The sequence below is a fragment of the Chiloscyllium punctatum genome, chromosome 28 (genome assembly GCF_047496795.1).
Source record: "Chiloscyllium punctatum isolate Juve2018m chromosome 28, sChiPun1.3, whole genome shotgun sequence".
In the NCBI taxonomy this organism is placed as follows: Eukaryota; Metazoa; Chordata; class Chondrichthyes; order Orectolobiformes; family Hemiscylliidae; genus Chiloscyllium; species Chiloscyllium punctatum.
This window is the reverse complement of record NC_092766.1, coordinates 29,402,109-29,422,456: the sequence shown is the minus strand read 5'-3', so window position 1 is coordinate 29,422,456 and position 20,348 is coordinate 29,402,109.

Here is a 20,348-nt window from a genome sequence, read left to right as displayed (position 1 = left end):
TACATGCCTTTCCAAATGTCGTCTGCAAAATTACCACTCAAACTGCTGACGTTTTATTCTGAATTACAGATATAAATTTCACACAGACATCGCAGCACTGATCCTTGTGAAACACCATTGACCATTCAATCAGAAATTGACCACTCCACATACCTCTGTCTACTATCACCAAGAAAATATTACACCCAACTTAACAACGAGCATGGATTGTGATTTGATCTTCCAGATCTCCTTTGCAATTTGGAAGCTGTCCATTCAAAATGACTCTATATTTTGATTCCGAGATTAAATTGGCTGTCTCACTAATGCACTGACTGCGTCCTTTCTTCACAACAAAACGGAAACTTGTTTGGACTCTATATTTTGATTCCGAGATTAAATTGGCTGTCTCACTAATGCACTGACTGCATCCTTTCTTCACAACAAAAGAGGACCTTGTTTGGTTTTTTGCTGATCCTGCCTAAATCCCTACAACCCCTCAATAATCACGTTGCTGTCATGATCATTCTGCAGCCACACCTCCACAATAACAGTTCGATCATATCTGTTCCCTTCAGTTAATGCTGTCATTCCATCTGCCTTGTTGCAAATGCATGGCGCGTGTCACCGAGAGAGGGCCTTTGAGGGATGGTTAGAGATCACAGAGTGGGAGAGATGTTTGGGGGCGCGACAATGTTGCAGGGTTAAACATAGTTACAGTTGCTACAGAATGTCCGCAGGAGAAAACATTTTATTGTTTGGAGAAAATTAGAGAGATAAAGCGTCTTTGATTAGATTCCAGAGATAGGGATGTGTGCAGTGTTGTGGATCGGTACATGGACTATGTTGATCAGGGCATAGAAACATTAACAGGATTCCAGTATGTCGTACATTTAACAACAGTTGTGGGATCTGGAGAATACTACAGTGATAGGGAGGATGGTATGGACTGGAGAATATTACAGCGAAAGGGTGGGTAGTATGGACTGGAGAATGTTGCAAGCACATTGAAGATGATATAAGCTGGAGAATGCTGCAGCAATAGAGGGGAGTATATAAACTGGAGGATGTTGCACGGACAGGGATGAAGTTGTAGACTGGATACAGTTAGAAGGAGAGATGAATTTATGCACTGGAAGTGGTGTGCATGCTGCAAGATACGACAGGGATAGGGAAGCTTGTAGAGACTGGAGGAGAGAGTGAGAGAGAGTCTTATGAGATACCAGATTCACTTATGAGCATAGGATGTGCTACAGTGAGCAGAGCCTTTTGCAGATATAAATGAGGATACAATGGCCACAAAGCAGGCACACCTATTAATAGGTATATAGGAACTGAAGGAATTGAAGAGATTACACAGGCTAGGAGTGTTGTATGCAGTGGAGGAGATTAACCTGATAGGGAAGCTTTTAGAGACTCAACAATGTCAGGAAATAATGGGAGTTGCAATGGTGAGAGCAGATTTCAACAATTCGGAGGATATAGACCTGAAGGAGCTTTGACAGATAACGATGGTACAGTAAAGGGAATTGTAGTGGCTTCCCTTTCATAAGTAATCCATAAGCACTTAAAATATCCTGTTTGACATGTGCATTATCTCTCAACCATTCATCAGACAGCGCTGCAAATATTTCACTGGCTCCGCCTCCCAGCTTAGACCGAACTAGCATTACCCAGAAAACCTCGGGCCACTCTACTGTCTATGCAATTATTCAAATGAAATCCAGAGTTCCTTGACAGTAGAGTCACAGGTAGTTAGGATAGCGAAGAAGGCGCTTGGTATGCATTCCTTTATTGGTCAGAGTATTGTGTACAGGAGTTGGCAGGTCATGTTGCGGCTGTACAAGACAGTGGTTAGGGCACTTTTGGAATGCTGCATGCAACTCTGTTCTATCGGAAGGATGTTGTGAAACTTGAAAGGGTCCAGAAAAGATTTACAACAACGTTCCCAGGGATGAGCGATAGGGAGAGTTTGAACAGGTGATGGTTGTTTTTCCTGGAGAGTCGGAGGTTGAGGGTGACCTTATAGAGGTTTATAAAATCAAGAGGGGCATGGATAGGGTAAATAGTCAAAGGCTTTCTCCTGGGGTGTGCGAGTCCAGAATTATAGGGCGAGGGTTACGGTGAGAGTAGAAAGATATAAAAGATAAAACGGGGCAACTTTTTCACGCAGAGGATAGTACATATATGGAACGAGCTGCCAGAGGAAGTGGTGGAGGCTAATACAACTGCAACAGTTAAAAGGCATCTGGATGGGTATATGAATAGGAAGAGTTTAGACGGAGATGGGCCGGGTGCTATCAGGTGGGACTACATTGGTTTGGGATATCTGATCTGCAGGATGGGACCATGAATGGGTTGTGGAACCTGGAGGATGTTATGATTTGAACCACAGGTAATGTTTGATTGGATCTTTCTGCCAATCTTAAGATGGTATAATTGCAACATTTAAGAAGCATTTGGATGGATATATGAATAGAAAGGGTTTGGAGGGAGATATGCCAGGTACTGGCTGGTGGGACTAGATTGGTTGGAATATCCTCTCGGAATGGCTAGGTTGGAATGAAGGGTCTGTTTCTATGCTGTACATTTCTATGACTGTAAGATCGGCTGAATGGTCCAATCAAAAATTACCTGTGGTTCAAATCATAATATCCTTCAGGTTCCAGAAGCCACCCCCTGTCCCATCCTGCAGGTTCAATGAATCCCGGAACCTCTAACCTTCCGCAATTCCCATGTCCCTTCAGACATTTGTACCATCCTCCAGGTTCTGCAACCCTTCATACCTCGTAACATGGCCCAGATTCTCCAACTCCTCCTTCCTCTGCAATGTTCCCCAGAAGAACACTGGAGGATGGTGGGGGTTACAGAGATATGGAGGGACATCAGGACGGGAGGATTTTGCAGACATTAGGAATATAGGGATTTGAGGAGGTTTCACAGTTTATGAGTGTTGTAGGGACTGGAGGAACTTACAAAGATAGGGATAGTTTTAGATTGGAGGATTCTGCAGAAAACCTTCACGTGGTTAAAGGCAGGATTCATAGCAGCGTGCAGGAACAAAGGGATCCTGTGTCCCTCAGGTTCCCACCCAAGTTGACAGGCTATTAAGAAGGCGGATGGTGTGTTGCCTTTCATTAGCAGGGGATTGAATTTAAGAGATGTGAGATTTTGCTGCAGATCTACAGAACCCCAGTTAGACCACACTTCGAATATTGTGAACAGTTCTGTTCGCTTCATTGTAGGAAGGACATGGAAGCTTTAAAGACAGTGCAGAGGAGATTTAGCAAGATGCTGCCTGGACTGGAGGGCATGCCCATAGAAGGTAGGTTGTGGAAGCTAGGGCTTTTCTGATCACAGCGAAGGAGGAAGAATGGTGACTTGATAGAGGTGTACAAGGGAATGAGAGGCCTAGATAGAGTGGATAACCAGAGACTACTTCCCATGGCGAAATGGCTATCACAAGGGGACAAAAGTTTAAGGTAATTGGCGGAAGGTTTTGCTTAGATTTCAGGGGGATATGGGCCAGGTGCTGGCAGGTAGGACTAGATTGGGTTGGGATATCCTGTCGGCATGGAAGGGACTGGTACGTTATTTACACAGATTGTGGTGGGAGCGTGGAATGGACTGCCAACCGTGCTAGTAGATTCAGACACATTACAGACATCTAAGCAACTCTTGAATAGGCACATCAATGATAGTAAAATGTACGGTATGTAGGTTCGTTTCATCTTCAGAGTATGATAAAAGGTCAGCACAATATTGAGGGCGGAAGGGCTTGTACTGGAATGTGCTATTCCATATTCTCAATAGCAAAGGTTATGATGGCAGCAAGAGGTTTTGGGAAACGGGAGAGGCGTTGCTAAAGTTGTATGAGGTAACAGAGACAGCAATGGTCTGATCTGGAGCAGATGACCAGACTGGGGAATTGTGGGGACTGGAGGTGCTTTCACAGGGTGGGAGGAACATAGAGCCACAGGAGGTTACAGAAATGTGGAGAGCTGTCGGGCCTACAGGAGTTCATGGAGATGGGGAGGTTGGGAGGAATGGAGCAGTTTACAGGGATAAGGATGTTGGTAGGATGGGGTGTTTTACACAGACAGGAATGTTTCAGGTGAATGGAGCTGAGTACAGAGATAAAGTGGGTTGTACAGATTGGAAAAACAAATAGACGTATGGAGGGTAGTCGTGACTGAAGATGTTTATAGACACAGGAAGGCTTAGGTTCTGCAGGTTATTTAGGTAAAGGGGGAGTGGAATCAGTCAGATTCTCCAAGTGATAAAGATAGCAATTTTGGTTGTAGACAGTTTCATAGATTAGGGAGCATTAGTAACCTCCGCCAGTTTGGTCAGAGTGGGAAGAGTTGTAGGGGAGGGTGATGTTTACACATGGAAGAGCTGGAGAAGATTGTGGAAATGAGTAGATGGATGGAGACACTGGAGGAGCTTACATTGACAGGGTGGGTGCTGGCAATGAAAAGATATCACATCGCTAGTGGGTCTTGTAGGAACTGTATTGAAAGAGTCACAGGCATTGGAAACAGGGACTGAGAGGATTGTAGGGTCTCCACAGATTGATCGTGTCTTTAAGAATATGTAAATATGGAAATCTTAAACCCATTGCATGCAGTCTTCATTTCAAGACCAGAGCCTTATTATCCCTCATCAGCCAAGGATGCCTAACCCTGCCAGCTTTTCCCTTTACCCCAATGGGGCAGACTGGTCCTGGATTCTTGAGATCACACTTTGAAAAGCCACCCATTGCCAGTTGTTCCTTTTTCTTCAAACAGACTCACCCAATCGATTAGAATCATAATGTGTAGGTGCCGGTGTCGGACTGGGGGTGTACAAAGTTAAAATTCACCCGACGCTCGGTTCCAGTCCAACCGGTTTTATTTGAAAGCACTAGCTTTCAGAACACTGCTTCTTCATCAGGTGGTTGTGGAGCACAATCCTAAGGTACAGAATTTATAGCAACAGGATGGCAGTGTCATGGAATATAATATCAAACAAATTTATTTTAAGCCTTTCATCTGTTACAGTGATCACCAGCGCTTCCAGAGTGAGTTGGATTATAACTGGGCATTGTGCAATTTTAAATTCACGGCATTGACGCTGGCCAGATCCTGCAGAATGGCCCCAAACCTGGCCCTGTTCCAGTTTTCCTCTTCAATCTGTGGAACTGCTGATCTTTTTCCATAACTATGTTAAAACGAAGACAGTTGTGGGCACTGGACCCAAATTGCTCTCTGAATGACACTTCAGTCACTTGCCCGACCTCGTTTTCTGAGGAGAGGTCCAGTGTTACACCTGCCTGAGTAGAGTAGGGCCCTCTGCATATTGATTTAGGAACATTCCATGGACACATTTGAAAAATTGACCTCTGTCCAGGTCTTTTTATATTCTAGGTGGCCCAGTCAATACAGGGAATATTAAAATCTCCAGCCTGCACTCCTCTATTATTCCTATAGTTATCTGCAATCTCTCTACACAGCTGCTCCTCTGGTATCTGTTGGGTCGACAACAGTCTACAATACAGTCCCAACAAACTGACCCACCCCCCCCCCCTTCTTCTTTTAACTTCTAACCATGTGGAATTTTAAATGAATATATGTTTTAAAAATTGGAATTAACAATCCATAAATAAGTATTGATAAAAATCCAAACACTTGAACTTCAGAGAAAGACAACAGTTCACTCTCATATGGTCTGCACGACATACCCACAGCAACGTGTTTGCCTCTCAATGACCCTGTGAAATGGGCGAGCCAGCTGCGTAGCTCAAGGGCAGCAAGGGATGGACAATAAATGCGAGTCAGCCAGAGACACCCACATCACATACCTGATTTTTAAAAATATCCATTCAGATTGGTCCCAGCACAGTTCCAGTGGAACAATGTCCTGGCCAATCACGTTGGTAGATTTATGGACAGGACTTTAAACTGACAGAGACGATGCAGGGACAGGTTTCAGGTAAAAGGAGCTCTCCAAATCCAAAGAGAAACGGGGAAGCATCGGAGCAGCACGGGAATGTGACTGAAGACAACAGAAAGGAACAGGATGGGACAAAGTTTAACTAAAACTGTCGATCAGCAAATCCATTTGTGACAGGAAATTGTGGGAACGAGTAAATTATGTTTTTGATTAATGGACAAAGTCTCTGCAACAAGTTAGATGGATTTGTGACACAGAGATAAAAGGGATTTCGACACCAGAGAGATGTGGTTACAGGGTGAACAAAAGGTGGACCAGAAATATTCAATGGTTCACAACCTTGTGCAAATTCAGGCAAAATGGACGACGCTAACAATAATGGGTAAGAAAGGCATTACAGAGAAAGCATTTGGCATCAGATCATGAAGTAGAGTCAGTCTGAATGTAAATTCTGGCTACTACTTGCCAAGGACACAAGCAGCAGAACAGTTTTAGACCACCCACCGAACAGCATTTCATGGCTCGTCACTGCAATAAAGAGGAATTCATTGGAATGTTTAATACAGGCATGGGGATCATTTAGTGAAACGTCAATATTCGCAAAGTCTGGGACAATCACACTGACAACAGTGATACTGGAAGAGGAGTTCGGAGAATTTTTCAGTGTTTATTAGAATAGCACATTGTGCAACTGGCGAGGGACTAAACTGTCTCAGAGAGACTGTTGTGTGATAAAACTTAGTCAATGAGTAATGTCACCTGGAGATATCCTCTGGGAAATTGTGATAAAGTGCAGTTTAAAGAAATATAAAGTTTTAAAGTGAAACACAGAAAAGACAAGCTGCAATTAGAAACAAAAATAGCCAATTACATGAGTTTGAGAGGAGAACTGACCAAGGTAAACAGGCTAAACAGACTGAAATATGTGCCTGTAAATGAACAGTGGAAACCATTTGAAGGAACAGTGTAAAATACTCAACAAAAGGACATTCCACTGAAACAGACAAAAACTCAGCAAGAAATCCCCACCGGTCACTCACTCAGGACAAAATGGATCATAATAGATTATGAGGCTGAGAAGATCACCACAAAGTACTTAAAACCCTGAAGTGACAGAGACTTTTAGAGTAAGTTTTAAAGGGATTGCAATGGGTCTGCTAGCAGGAGGAGAGCAATGGGAAGGGGAATCGTTGTCAAGGTTTATTGACACGATACGAACATGGAGAGGTGAAGGTGCTGCAGGTGGTGAGAGTGTTACAGAGAGTGGTCAAGGCCTGAACGGTGATACAAAGCCAGTACGGATTGCTGCAGCTGGAGGGGTTTGCAGAGGTAGGGAGGGATATATGTATTTTTATTTATTCATTCATGGGATGTGGGTGTCACTGCCTGGAACAGCATTCTTTAGGGAGGTATGGTGGCACAGTGGTTCGCACTGCTGCCTCACAGCACCAGAGACCTGGTTTCAATTCCCGACTCAGGCGACTGACTGTGTGGAGTTTGCACATTCTCCCCGTGTCTGCGTGGGTTTCCTCGGGTTTCCTCCCACAGTCCAAAAATGTGCAGGTTAGGTGAATTGGTCATGCTAAATTGCCCATATTGTTAGGTAAAGGGGTAAATGTTGGGGAATGGATGGGTTGCGCTTCGGCGGGTCGGTGCAGACTTGTTGGGCCGAAGGACCTGTTTCAACACTGTAAGTAATCTAATCTTTGACCCCATACTAATTACCCAGAGATTGTTGGGGCCCTGGTGGATAAATATAATACTTTGCTGGCCACAGGTGAAGGGCTGAATGACTGGAGAATCACTAATGTGTTTCCTTTGTTCAAGAAGAGCAGCAGGGGTAGGCCAGGAAATTACAGAGCAGATAGTCTGACAGCAGGGGGAGGGAAATTTTTGGAAACAATTCTGAGGATGATTTGACACTTGCAAAGGTAAGGATCAACTTGGTTTAGTCATCATGGATTTGGCAGAGGCAGATACTGTCTGAGGAATTCAGTTCAGTTTTTTTTTGAGATGGTGCCTAAGTATATTGATGAGGGCTCTGCAGATGATGTGGTTTACATGGACTTGACTAAGTCCTTAAACAAGATCCAACGTGGAAGGCTGGTCCAAAAGGATTGGGTTCCAAGGCAAGTTGGCAAATTGGATGCAAAATTGGTGGATAGAATACTTTCACCAGCGGGTGTACCACAGAGATCTGTGCAGGAACCATTGAACATTAATAACTCGGATGTGAAAGCAGAAGGTATCATTAGTCGGTTTGCAGATGACATGAAAGGTGAGGGCGTTGTTCACAGTGAGGAGGATGGTCTCCGTCTGCAGTCCGATGTCAATCGGATGATAATCTAAGCAAAGTTTTGTTCTGATTGAAGTGAGGTAATACTCTGTGGGAGGTACGATAAGCGAAGAACAGACATAATGAACGGTAGGTACATGCGGAGTACTGAGGAATACAGGGACCATGGTGGACAACTCCATAGATCCCTGAAGGTGTCAGCACAGGGAGACAGGGTGGGAAAGTCACTTCAACTGGGAGCGGGAGAGGGACCCATATCCTGGTGGGGTGAATTGCTAGAGCTGCTTGAGAGGATATAACCTAGTCTGGCAGGTTGTTGGACCTTAAACAGTCGTAAGGCCAGTAAGAAGATTGAGGCTCGTACACGAGTTAAAGACAGCAATTTCAGCAGACAAGGCAGGCAAGAACATAGCAGGGAATGGGGGAAAACTGATGATTAAACTGCATTTATTTCAATGCAAGGGGCCTGACAGCGAAGGAAGATTTACTCAAGGCCTGGATTGGAACATGGGACTGGGATATTATAGTTATTACAGAAACACAGCTGAGGGAGGGGCAGGACTGACAGTTCATTGTTTCAACGTAGAAATGCTACAGGAAGTGGAGACAAGAGAGGACGTGTGGAGTTGGGTTTTGAATGCATGAGTCATCACAGCAGTACTTAGAGAGGATATTCCTGTGGGATCACCCAGTGAAGCTATGATAGTGGAACAGAGAAATAAGAATGGGTCATCACTTTGATACGATCGGACTCCTGACCCCGAATAATCTGTGGCAGATGTCTGGACATTTTAAATATGAACCGTAATAATAGGGCTGTTATGGTTGGGGTTTTTAAACTTTCCAAACCTAGACTGGGAATGTCAGTGTTCAGTGTTTGCAAGGGAGGAATTTGGTAATTGTGTTCCAGAAAACATCCAATCAATATGTAAATGGCCTGAAAAGATAATGGGGCAAAACCTGACCTCCACTTGGGAATTAAGGTAGGGAGAGGGACTAAGATTTGAATGGGAAAGCGTTTTGCCAAAGTGACCACAGTTCTAGTAGTTTGAAAATAGCTTTGGAAAAGGACAGGCCTGGTCCACAAGTGCAAGTTATAAAAGAGTGCATGTTATAGAAGAGGTGGTGCTGGAGGTTTTAAAATACAAATCTATGGCAAGTTCCAGAACCTGATTAAGTGTATCACAGGACACTGTGGGATGCGAGGGAAGATATTGTGGAGCCCCTAGCAAAGGTATGTGTACTAGTGACAGCCATGTGTGCTGGGCTGGCAGGATGGAGGGTGGCATCATGGACAGTGAAGGAGGTTTTCTGAGATTACAAACGGATCTTGATGAAGGGAGTGAATGGGGTGAAAAACTAGAGATGGAATTCAATCTGAATAAATACGAGGTAATGCATTTTGTAAAACAAACAAGGGTAGAGTTTACACAATTAATGTTCGGGCCTCAGTTAGTGTTTTAGAGCAGAGGGACCTCCGGGTTCAGGTACATCATTCTTGAAGTTTGCATCACAGGATGGATAAGGCAGTGCTTGGCATGCCTGACTATTGCTCAGTCCATTGAGTGGAGGATTTGGGACGTCATCTCTTGGCCAACCCCTCGAAGAATCAATCCAGTTTGTGAAACACTGTTTCCCACTCACACAGCCATGCTGACTATCTCTAATCAGCCCTTGCCTTTCCAAATATTTGTAGCTCCTTTCTCTCAGAATCTCCTCCAACAACTTCCCCAGCACTGGCTCACGGGACTGTAATTTCCTGGCTTTTTCCTGCAACCCTTAAGTGATGGAATAACATTAGCCACCTTCCAGTCTTCTGGTAACTCATTGTGTCAGTGGATAATATAAATATCTCTGTTAGGGACACCGCAACCTCTTCCCTAGCTTCCCACAATATTCTAGGATAGACATAATGAGCTACTGAGGATTGATCGACCTTTATTTGTTTCAGGACTCCAACACTTTCTCTTCTCTGTTGAGGATTCTTTCCAACACATCACTCTTTATTTCCCCCAAGTTCCCGAGCTTCCATGTCTTTCTCCACAGTAACTTCTGACAACACTATCTTGTCCAATATCTCACCCACCTCCTGATAGTTAAGGTGCCCTACTCTCTACCACGTTACTCCTTGGCCCTTAGTGAAACTTGTGTAAAGGCTTCTGATAATTCAAATACACCGTATCCTCACTACAGCCACTCCTTCACCCATATCTACTCTGCCATTTATACTCACACCAATAAAAATACAATCCAACAGGCTAAAATCCACATTGTCTTTTTATTAGATGTGTGTCTAAGGGTCCAGTTATTGTATATTGACATATCATTTCAAACATATTTCAGCTCCCGACCTACTGTCAGGCTGACACTATTTGGTTTCAGACTGGCAGCAGAAATGGTTATGGGAGTTCATGTTTCTCAGTCTGAAAAAGGTAGCTTACAGGTTCAACAGGTAATGGAGGCTTTGGAATTAAGGAGGGAATGATGTGGGGACTGTATTAGATTATGGACACAGAGAGTGCAGTGGTGACTGAAGAACATTACGGAGATAGGGAGTGATGTGGGGACTGAAAGGGGCCAAAGAGATCTGCAGGACTGTTGGGCCCGAAAGAGTTTTCACAGATCAGGAGGATCATGGGGATTGAAGGAGGTTACTCTGAACGGGAGGGTAGTTGGGTCAGGATGAGATTATGGAGATAGGGAGGGTCGTGGGGCCTTTTGGAGGTTATGGAGTGAGGGAGGTTTGTGGGGAATGATTCAGGTTACAGAGATAGGAAGAGTCGTGGGGACTGAAGGAGTTTATTGAGAGAGGGAGTGCTGTGGGGACTGAAGGAGGTTATATAGATAGTAAGTTTATAGAGATGCACAGTGACTCCTGGCATTTAGTGATGCAGCGGGCTTTAGTAACTGGGACGGGGGGTGTCTTACAGTGATAGGGAGGGTTGTGGAAGATGGAACAGCTGACAGATACAGGGCGGGTTTTAGGAATGGGAGGACTTTACAGGGATTTTGAGGAATGCAGGGATGGGACGTGGTAACAATCACAGGGAAGATTTTGAGAACTTGATCTGAGATGGGTACAGTTGAGAACAAAAGTGAGCCAAACAGTAAGGACAGGCAGGGACAAGGTAGGATTAATAAATTAAACTGCATTTTTTTCAATGCAAGGGGCCTAACAGGGAAGGCAGATTAACTCAGGGCATGGTTAGGAACATGGGACTGGGATCGCATTGCAATTGCAGAAACATGGCTCAGGGATGTGCAGGACTGGCAGCCTAATGTTCCAGGATACAAATGCTACTGGAAGGATAGAAAGGGAAGCAAGAGACGAAGGGGGAGTGGTATTTTTGATAAGGGATAGCATTACAGCTGAGCTGAGGGAGTATATTCCCAGAAATACATCCAGGGAAGTTATTTGGGTGGAACTGAGAAATAAAAAGGAATGATCACCTTATTAGGATTGTATTACAGACCCTCCAACAGTCAAAGGGAAATTCACAAACAAACTTCTAAGGAGATCTCAGCTATCTGTAAGAATAATAGGGTAGGTATGGTAGGGGATTTTAACTTTCCAAACATTGACTGGGACTGCCATAGTATTAAACGTTTAGATGGAGAGGAATTTTTTAAGTGTGTAGAAGATATTTTTTTCTGATTCAGTATGTGGATATACCGACTAGAAAAGGTGCAAAACATTACCTACTCTTGGCAAATAAGGCAGAGCAGGTGACTGAGGTGTCAGTGGGGGAGCACTTTGGGGCCAGCGACCATAATTCTATTTGTTTTAAAATAGTGATGGAAAAGGATAGACAAGATCCAAAAGTTGATGTTCTTGAAAGGCCAATTTTGATGGTATTAAGCAAGAACTTTTGAAAGCCGATTGGCGGCAGATGTTCGAAGGTAAAGGGATGGCTGGAGAATGGGAAGCCTTCAGAAATGAGATAACAAGAGTCCAGAGAAAGAATATTCCTGTCAGGGTGAAAGGGAAGGCTGGTAAGTATAGGGAATCCTGGATGACTAACGAAATTGAGCGTTTGGTTCAGAAAAAAAAGGAAGCAAATGTCAGGTATAGACAGGATAGATCGAGTGAATCCTTAGAAGAGTATAAAGGAAGTAGGAGTATACTTAAGAGGGAAATCAGGAGGGCAAAACGCAGACATGAGATAGGTCTGACAAATAGAATTAAGGAGAATGCAAAGGGTTTCTTAAAAATATATTAAGGAAAAAAGGGTAACTAGGGAGAGACTAGGGCCCCACAAAGATCAGCAAGGCGGTCTTTTTGTGGAGCCACAGAAAATGGGGGAGATACTAAATGAATATTTTGCATCAGTATTTACTGTGGAAAAGCATATGGAAGATATCGACTGTAGGGAAATAGATGGTGACATCTTGCAAAACGTCCCGATTACAGAGGTGGAAGTGCTGGATGTCTTGAAATGGTTAAAGGTGAACAAATCCCCAGGAACTGATCAGGTGTACCCGAGAACTCTGTGGGAAGCGAGAGAAGTGATTGCTGGGCCTCTTGCTGAGATATTTGTATCATCGATAGTCACAGGTGAGATGCCGGAAGACTGGAGGTTGGCAAAAGTGGTGCCACTATTTAAGAAGGATGGTAAGGACAAGCCAGGGAACGATAGACCGGTGAGCCTGTACTCAGTGGTGGGCAAGTTGTTGGAGGGAATCCTGAGGGACAGGATGTACATGTATTTGGAAAGGCAAGGACTGATTAGGGGTAGTCAACATGGCTTTGTGTGGGGGAAATCATGTCTCATAAACTTGATTGAGTTTTTTGAAGAAGTAACAAAGAAGATTGAGGAGGGCAGAGTGATAGATGTGATCTGTATGGACGTCAGTGAGGCATTCAACAAGGTTCCCCATGGGAGACTGATTAGCAAGGTTAGAACTCATGGAATACAGGGAGAACTAGCCATTTGGATACAGAACTGGCTCAAAAGGTAAAAGACAGAGGGTGGAGGAGGAGGGTTGTTTTTCAGACTGGAGGCCTGTGACCAGTGGAGTGCCACAAGGATCGGTGCTTGTCCCTCTACTTTTTGTCGTTTACATAAATGATTTGGATGTAAGCAGAAGAGGTACAGTTAGTAAGTTTGCAGATGACACCAAAATTGGAGGAGGTTGAGTGGACAGCGAAGAGGGTGATCTCAGATTACAACAGGATCTGAACCAGCTGAGCCAATGGGCTGAGCGCTCGCAGATGGAGTTAAGTTCAGATGAATGCGAGGTGCTGCATTTTGGGAAAGCAAATCTTAGCAGGACTTATACACTTAATGGTAAGGTCCTAGGGTGTGTGGCTGAACAAAGAGACCTTGGAGTGTGGGTTCATAGTTCCTTGAATGAGGAGTCACAGGTCGTCAGGATAGTGAAGGCGGCATTTGGTATGCTTTCCTTTATTGGTCAGAGTATTGAGTACAGGAGTTGGGAGGTCATGTTGCGCTGTACAGGACATTGATTCGGCCACTGTTGGAATATTGCGTCCAATTTTGGTAGACTTCCTATCGGAAAGGTTTGTAAAACTTGAAATGGTTCAGAAAAGATTTACAAGGATGTTGCCAGGGTTTGAGGATATGAGCTACAGGGAGAGGCTGAAAAGGCCGGGGCTATTTTCACTGGAGCATCGGAGGCTGAGGGGTGACCTTACAGAGGTTTACAAAATTATGAGGGGTATGGAGAGGATAAATAGACAAAGTCTTTTCCCTTGGGGTCGGGAGTCCAGAAATACAGGGCATAGGTTTATGGTGAGAGGGGAAAGATATAAAAGAGACCCAAGGGGCAACTTTTACACAGAGGGTGGTACCTGTATGGAATGAGCTGCCAGAGGATGTGGTGGAGGCTGGTACAATTGCAACATTTAAGAGGCATTTGGATGGGTATATGAATAGGAAGGATTTGAAGGGATACGGGCCGGGTGCTGGCAGGTGGGACGAGATTGAATATGGACATCAGGTCGGCATGCACGGGTTGGACCGAAGGGTCCGTGTCCAAATTGTACATCTTTATGACTCTATCACTCATAGAGGTTTTAGAAATAAACTGTGTGGTTGCGTCTGGAGGAGGTTAAAGGTATAAAGGTTTGTAGTTACCGAAGCAAATTCCATCAATCGGGACCAGTAGAGTTTACAGAGACTGAGTTCGTTTTAGAGACAGGAAGAGTTCATAGTCATCATTAGAAATGCAGAAACTAGTTTTTGAGAGAAGCAGGGTCACTCTGCTTTGTGCCCAGAGACAAGGAGGAGTCTAACAACTGGAGGAGGTTACGAAGGTACAGAGCTTTTTTGTTGTCATAACGGGAAGGTTACAGAGATCATGAAGGTAGTAGGAGTTCAAAGAAGTCACAAAGACAGGGAGGTTTTTCAGGTCTGGAAAGGACTACACTGACCAGGATGGCTGAAGGAACTGAAGAGTTGTTTTTCTTCAGTTAAGGAGAGATGTGACAGAACCCGGAACTAAAGGCAAAGGCAGAAACTTGGAGAGTTTTACTGATATGAGGAGCTTACAGGGATAAGCAGGATTGTAGGGGCTGATAGAGATAGGGGAAGTGGTATCGATAAAACAGACAATGGAGAAACTGACAGACATAGGGAGGGTTCTGTGGAACAGATGAATTTACAGACAAGATGGTGATAATGAAACCTGAGAATTTTCTCATGTTCTTTGCCCAGCATTGTTCTGACGTCATGCCCTCAGGGTCTGAATTAAAGTCCACTAACTCCTCCCTGTGCTGTTTACTGTGAGTGATCTTACCGGCTGCAGGATTTACTGAAGGCTCTAGATCTCCCTCTCCATCTCTCTGGATGACCAACTGTCTTCAATATGGTGATGGACGAGATAGGAATTGGGAATTCTGCTGAGTCAGGGACATCAGGAATACCCACAGGAGACAGAGAAGTAGACAGAATGGGAAATTGGACGAATGTAATGAAGGTTACATTTGGAGAATGGCACTGAGTCCCACAGAGATCTGGAAAATCCCAGTCTCCATCCATGGCCTGCGCAGTTGCTTCCCTCTGAGTGGAGAATGCTGTTGGCTCAGGATCTGGAGTAGCTACAAGAGCGAGAGACACTGACAGAGGCAGCAATTAGACCCACACAATGAGAGATACCACATGGAGAGAGACAGTGATATCAGCAGTGTGCAGGAATCGATCAGGATCACACAATGGTATTGTCAGAAGTGGTTCTGACCAGTGAGCACTACTACCAGTACTCAGGGAGGACGGAGCTATTTTATTGGGATTGGCTCCTCTGGTACCAGGATTATGCAGTGTGCTATGAATGGACACAGATGAGTAGGGGGACAGGTCTACGGTGATTGGAAATTCCCAAGTCCAAAGAGAAAGGTTGAAATATTGGAAAACCATGGAGATGTGAATGAAGACCAAAAGAAAGAAACAGTAATTAAAATATGACATTGTCAAACAGATTTGTGACAGGAAATTATTGGTTAAAATAAAGAAAATGCCATTTCCGCCCCTCACAATTCCTCAGACACCCCAAGTGACATCACTTCCGCCCCTCACATCATCCCTGATGTCACACACTCAGTGATTTCCAAGCTCCCCCACTGCCGTGTTTGCCACCACTTCTGCCCCCACCAACGCCACTCACCTGCGTTCTGCTGACACCCCCCGAAAGTCCCACCGTCACCATCGCTGCCCCCAGAACCCTGAGGGGAACACCACCCCTGCTCATGACTCCATCCCCATTCCCCGTAACACCACACCCACTCCAGTTACAGGCTCCGTCGTCTCCCCCAGCTCCACACCTACGCCTGGTCCCAGGTCCCAGTCCTGCCGAATTTTCACCATTCCCCCTGACCTCCCCCTCACTGAGGACGAATGATCAGTCCTCAGCAAAGGCCTCACCTTTATCCCCCTCCGTCCACACATCAATGAATTTAATACACGCCGTGATATCGAACACTTCTTCCACCGCCTCTGCCTCAGAGCTTACTTTTACAATGAAGACTCCTGCCTATTTTCTGAGGACCCCTTTGCCGGCCTCCAATACACTCCATCCACCTGGACACCCCGCGCTGGCCTATTACTTGCCTTCGATTTCTTCATTTGCAACTTCCACCGAGACATTAACCGCCTCAAACGATCTACCCCCTCCCCCACTCCATCCTCTCACCCTCACAATGTGCAGCCCTCCACTTCCTCTGCTCCAATACCGACCTCACCATCAAACCAGCAGATAAAGTGGGTGCAGTGGTAGTCTGGTGCACTGACCTATACACCGCTGAAGCAATGATGCCAACTCAAAGACACCTCCTCCTGTCAGCCCCTCTGCCATGACCCACCTCCCATCACCAAACCGTCCTCTCCCAGAGCAGACAGAACCTCATCACCTCAGGTGGAGAACTCCCACCCACAGCTTCCACCCTCATTTTCCGGGATCCCCCACTGCCCGGTTCTACGTCCTTCACAAGATCCACAAGCCTGACCACCCTGGCCGACCCGTTGTCTCAGCATGCTCCTACCCCACTGAACGCATGTCTACCTACCTCAACATTGTCCTATCCCCCAGTCCAGGAATTACCCACATTCGTTCCAGACACCACTCACACCCTCCACTCCTCCAAGACTTCCCTTTCCCTGGCCCCCAACGCATCATCTTCACCATGGATATCCAATCCCTCTACACCTCCATCCATCATGACCAGGACCTCCAAGCCCTCCGTTTCTTCCTCTACCGACAACCACAACAGTACTCTTCCACCGACACTCTCATTCGTTTGGCTGAACTTGTCCCCAACCTTAACAATTTTTCCTTCAAATCCTCCCACTTCCTCCTGACCAAAGGGGTAGCCATGGGCACCCATATGGGCCCCAGCTCTGACTGTCTCTTTGTTAGCTACGTAGAACAGTCCATCTTCTGTATTTACAATACCAGCACTCCCCACGTCTTCCTCCGCAACATTAATGACTGCATTGGCACCACCTCGTGCTCCCTCGAGGAGTTTGAGCAATTCATCAACTTCACCAACACATTCCACCCTGACCTTAAATTTACCTGGACCATCTCAGACACCTCCCTACCCTTCCTGGACCTCTCAATCCCCATTAGTGACAATCGACTTGACACCGACATTTTTTACAAACCTACCGCCTCCCACAGCTACCTAGATTACACATCTTCCCACCCTACCGCCTGCAAAATTCCCAACCCCTATTCCCAATTCCTCGACCACCGCCGTACCTGCTCCCAGGTGGGCCAGTTCCACCATAGAACACACCAGATAGCCTCCTTCTTTCGAGATCGGAATTTCCCTTCCCACGTGGTAAAGGATGCCCTCCAACGCATCTCGTCTACATCCCGCACCTCCGCCCTCAGACCCCACCGCTCCAACCGTAACAAGGACAGAACGCCCCTGGTGCTCACCTTCCACCCTACCAACCTTCGTATAAACCAAATTATCCGCCGCCATTTCCTCCAACTCCAAACGGACCCCACCACCAGGGATATATTTCCCTCCCCACCCCTCTCCACTTTCCCTCCGTGACTATCTGGTCAGTTACATGCCCCCCAAAAACCCACCCTCCCTTCCTGGCACCTTCTCCTGCCACTGCAGGAATTGCAAAACCTGCGCCCACACCTCCTCCCTCACCAACATCCAAGGCCCCAAAGGAGCCTTCCACATCCAAAGTTTTACCTGCACATCCACCAATATCATTTATTGTATCCGTTGCTCCCGATGTGGTCTCCTCTGCATTGGGGAGATTGGACACCTCCTAGCAGAGCACATTCGGGAACAACCCTCGTACACCCGCACCAATCAACCCCACCGCCCTGTGACCCAACATTTCAACTCCTCCTTCCACTCTGCCGAGGACATGCAGGTCCTGGGCACCCTCCACCGCCACTTCCTCACCACCTGACACCTGGAGCAAGAACGCCTCACCTTCTGCCTCAGAACACTTCAACCCCAGGGCATCAATGTGGACTTCACCAGTTTCTTCGTTTCCCCTTCCCCCATCTCACCCCACCTCCAGCCTTCTCGCTCAGCCCCGCCCTCATGACTTGTCCTAATGGCCTATCTCCCTTCTCACCTATCCATTCCACCCTCCTCTCTGACCTATCACCCCATCCCCACTCCCATTCACCCATTGTACTCTTTGCTACCTTCCCCCATCCTCCACTCTGACCTATCACCTTCTTCCCCACCACATTCACCTATTGAACTCTATGCTACTTTCGCCCCATCCCCACCCCCCTCTCATTTATCTCCCCACTCTGCAGGCTCCCGGCCTCTGTTCCTGATGAAGGGCTTTTGCCCGAAACGTCGATATCCTGCTCCTTGGATACTGCCTGACCTGCCGTGCTTTTCCAGAACCACTCTAATCTAGACTCTGGTTTCCAGCATCTGCAGTCCTTGTTTTTACCTTATTGGAGGAGGAGACTACCATGATAAGGCATGTTGGAGACACTGAAGCAGATTACAGTGATAGGGATGGTAGTGTGGAATGCAGTACAGTTCAAATATGTGGATGGACTATCGGGGAAGGGAGGAAGTGACAGCGATAGGATCTGTAATAGGAATTAATAATTATTGAAGACACTGGACCACAAGACATGTCATAGATACACTGTTGCAGAGTAGTGTGCTTTAATATAACAGAACTTACATTGGGGTGGTGATTGAGCCTGGGATGCGTGTGTGTACTGTGCTCCCCTCCAGCACTGTATCTATGTCATGTTGTGTTAACAGATGTTTGGAGCCCTCTCATTGTTCTTTGCTCTGTGCACTGTGGGAGACCATACCTCACTACAGGATTTATTGAAGGCTCCAGATCTCCTTTCCCTTTGTCTCTCTCTGGCAGACCAACTGCATTCAATGAGGTGATGGACCATCCACCCAGCAGCTGGGAAGTCTATTGAGTCAGGACTTTCCTGAGTACCTACAGGAGACAGACCAATAGACAGAATGGGAAATTAAACAGATGCAGTGAGGGTTACACATGGAGAATGGCACTGAGTTCCACAGAGATCTGGAAAATGGAGCGATATTAAGTAATAGTTCCAGGTTGCTGGAAGATGTCAGGATCACAAAAACGTGTCGGAAGAATGGGTTTAGCTTCATGATGCCCTGGTATCTGTGCTCAGGGATGAGCACCCAGTGAGCAGATGAAGTAATGGCCGAGTGGTATTATTGCGAGAGAATGTATCCAAAACCTCAGCTCATGTTCAGGGGAGGCAGGATTGAATCCCACCATCTGAAAAGGAGACATTTGAAATCAATAATTTTAAAAATAGTAATTAACAATCCACAAATAAGTATGAAACCATTACTGATGTACAACTCATCCAAACACTTGTCCTTTAGAGAAGGACATCTGCACATCCTCACGTGGTCTGCACGACATCACCACAGCAAAGTGTTTGCGTCTCAATTACCCTCAGAAATGGCTGAGAAAGTCACTCAGTTCAAGGGCTTCTAGGGCTGGGCAAGAAAGGCTGGTCAACCAGAGACTCACACATCCCATACCTGATTTTAGAAAAAAATCCATTAGGATGGTCCCCCTGGAACTGTGCTGGGACCAGTGTCCTGGCCAATCATGTCGGTAGGTTTATAGACAGGGCATTAAACTGACAGAGAGGATGCAGGAACAGGCTTCAGGAGAAAGGAGCTTTCCAAATCCATAGAAGAAAGGTGAAGTATGGGAGCAGCATGGGAATGTGGCTGAAGACAAGCATTCGGAACAGGATGGGACAGAGTTTAACTAAAATTGTACATCAGCAAATAGATATGTGACAGAAAATTGTGGAAGCGAGTATATTATGTTTTTTTTTTGAACGGACAACGTTGGTGCAATAAGGTCGATGGATTTGTGACACAGAGATAAAAGAGATTTAGACACCAGGCAGACATGGATACAGGGTGAACAAAAATATTCAGTGGTTCGTAATCTTGTGCAAACTCAGGCAAAATGGGCAATGCTAACAATAATGGATAACAAAGGCATTACAGACAAAGCATTTCGCCTCAGATCATGAAGTAGAGTCAGACTGAATGTACATTCTGGTTACTACTTCTCAAGGACACAAGCAGCAGAACAGTTTTAGCCACCGAACAGCATTTCATTGGTCATCACTGCATTAAACAGGAACTCATTGGAAATTT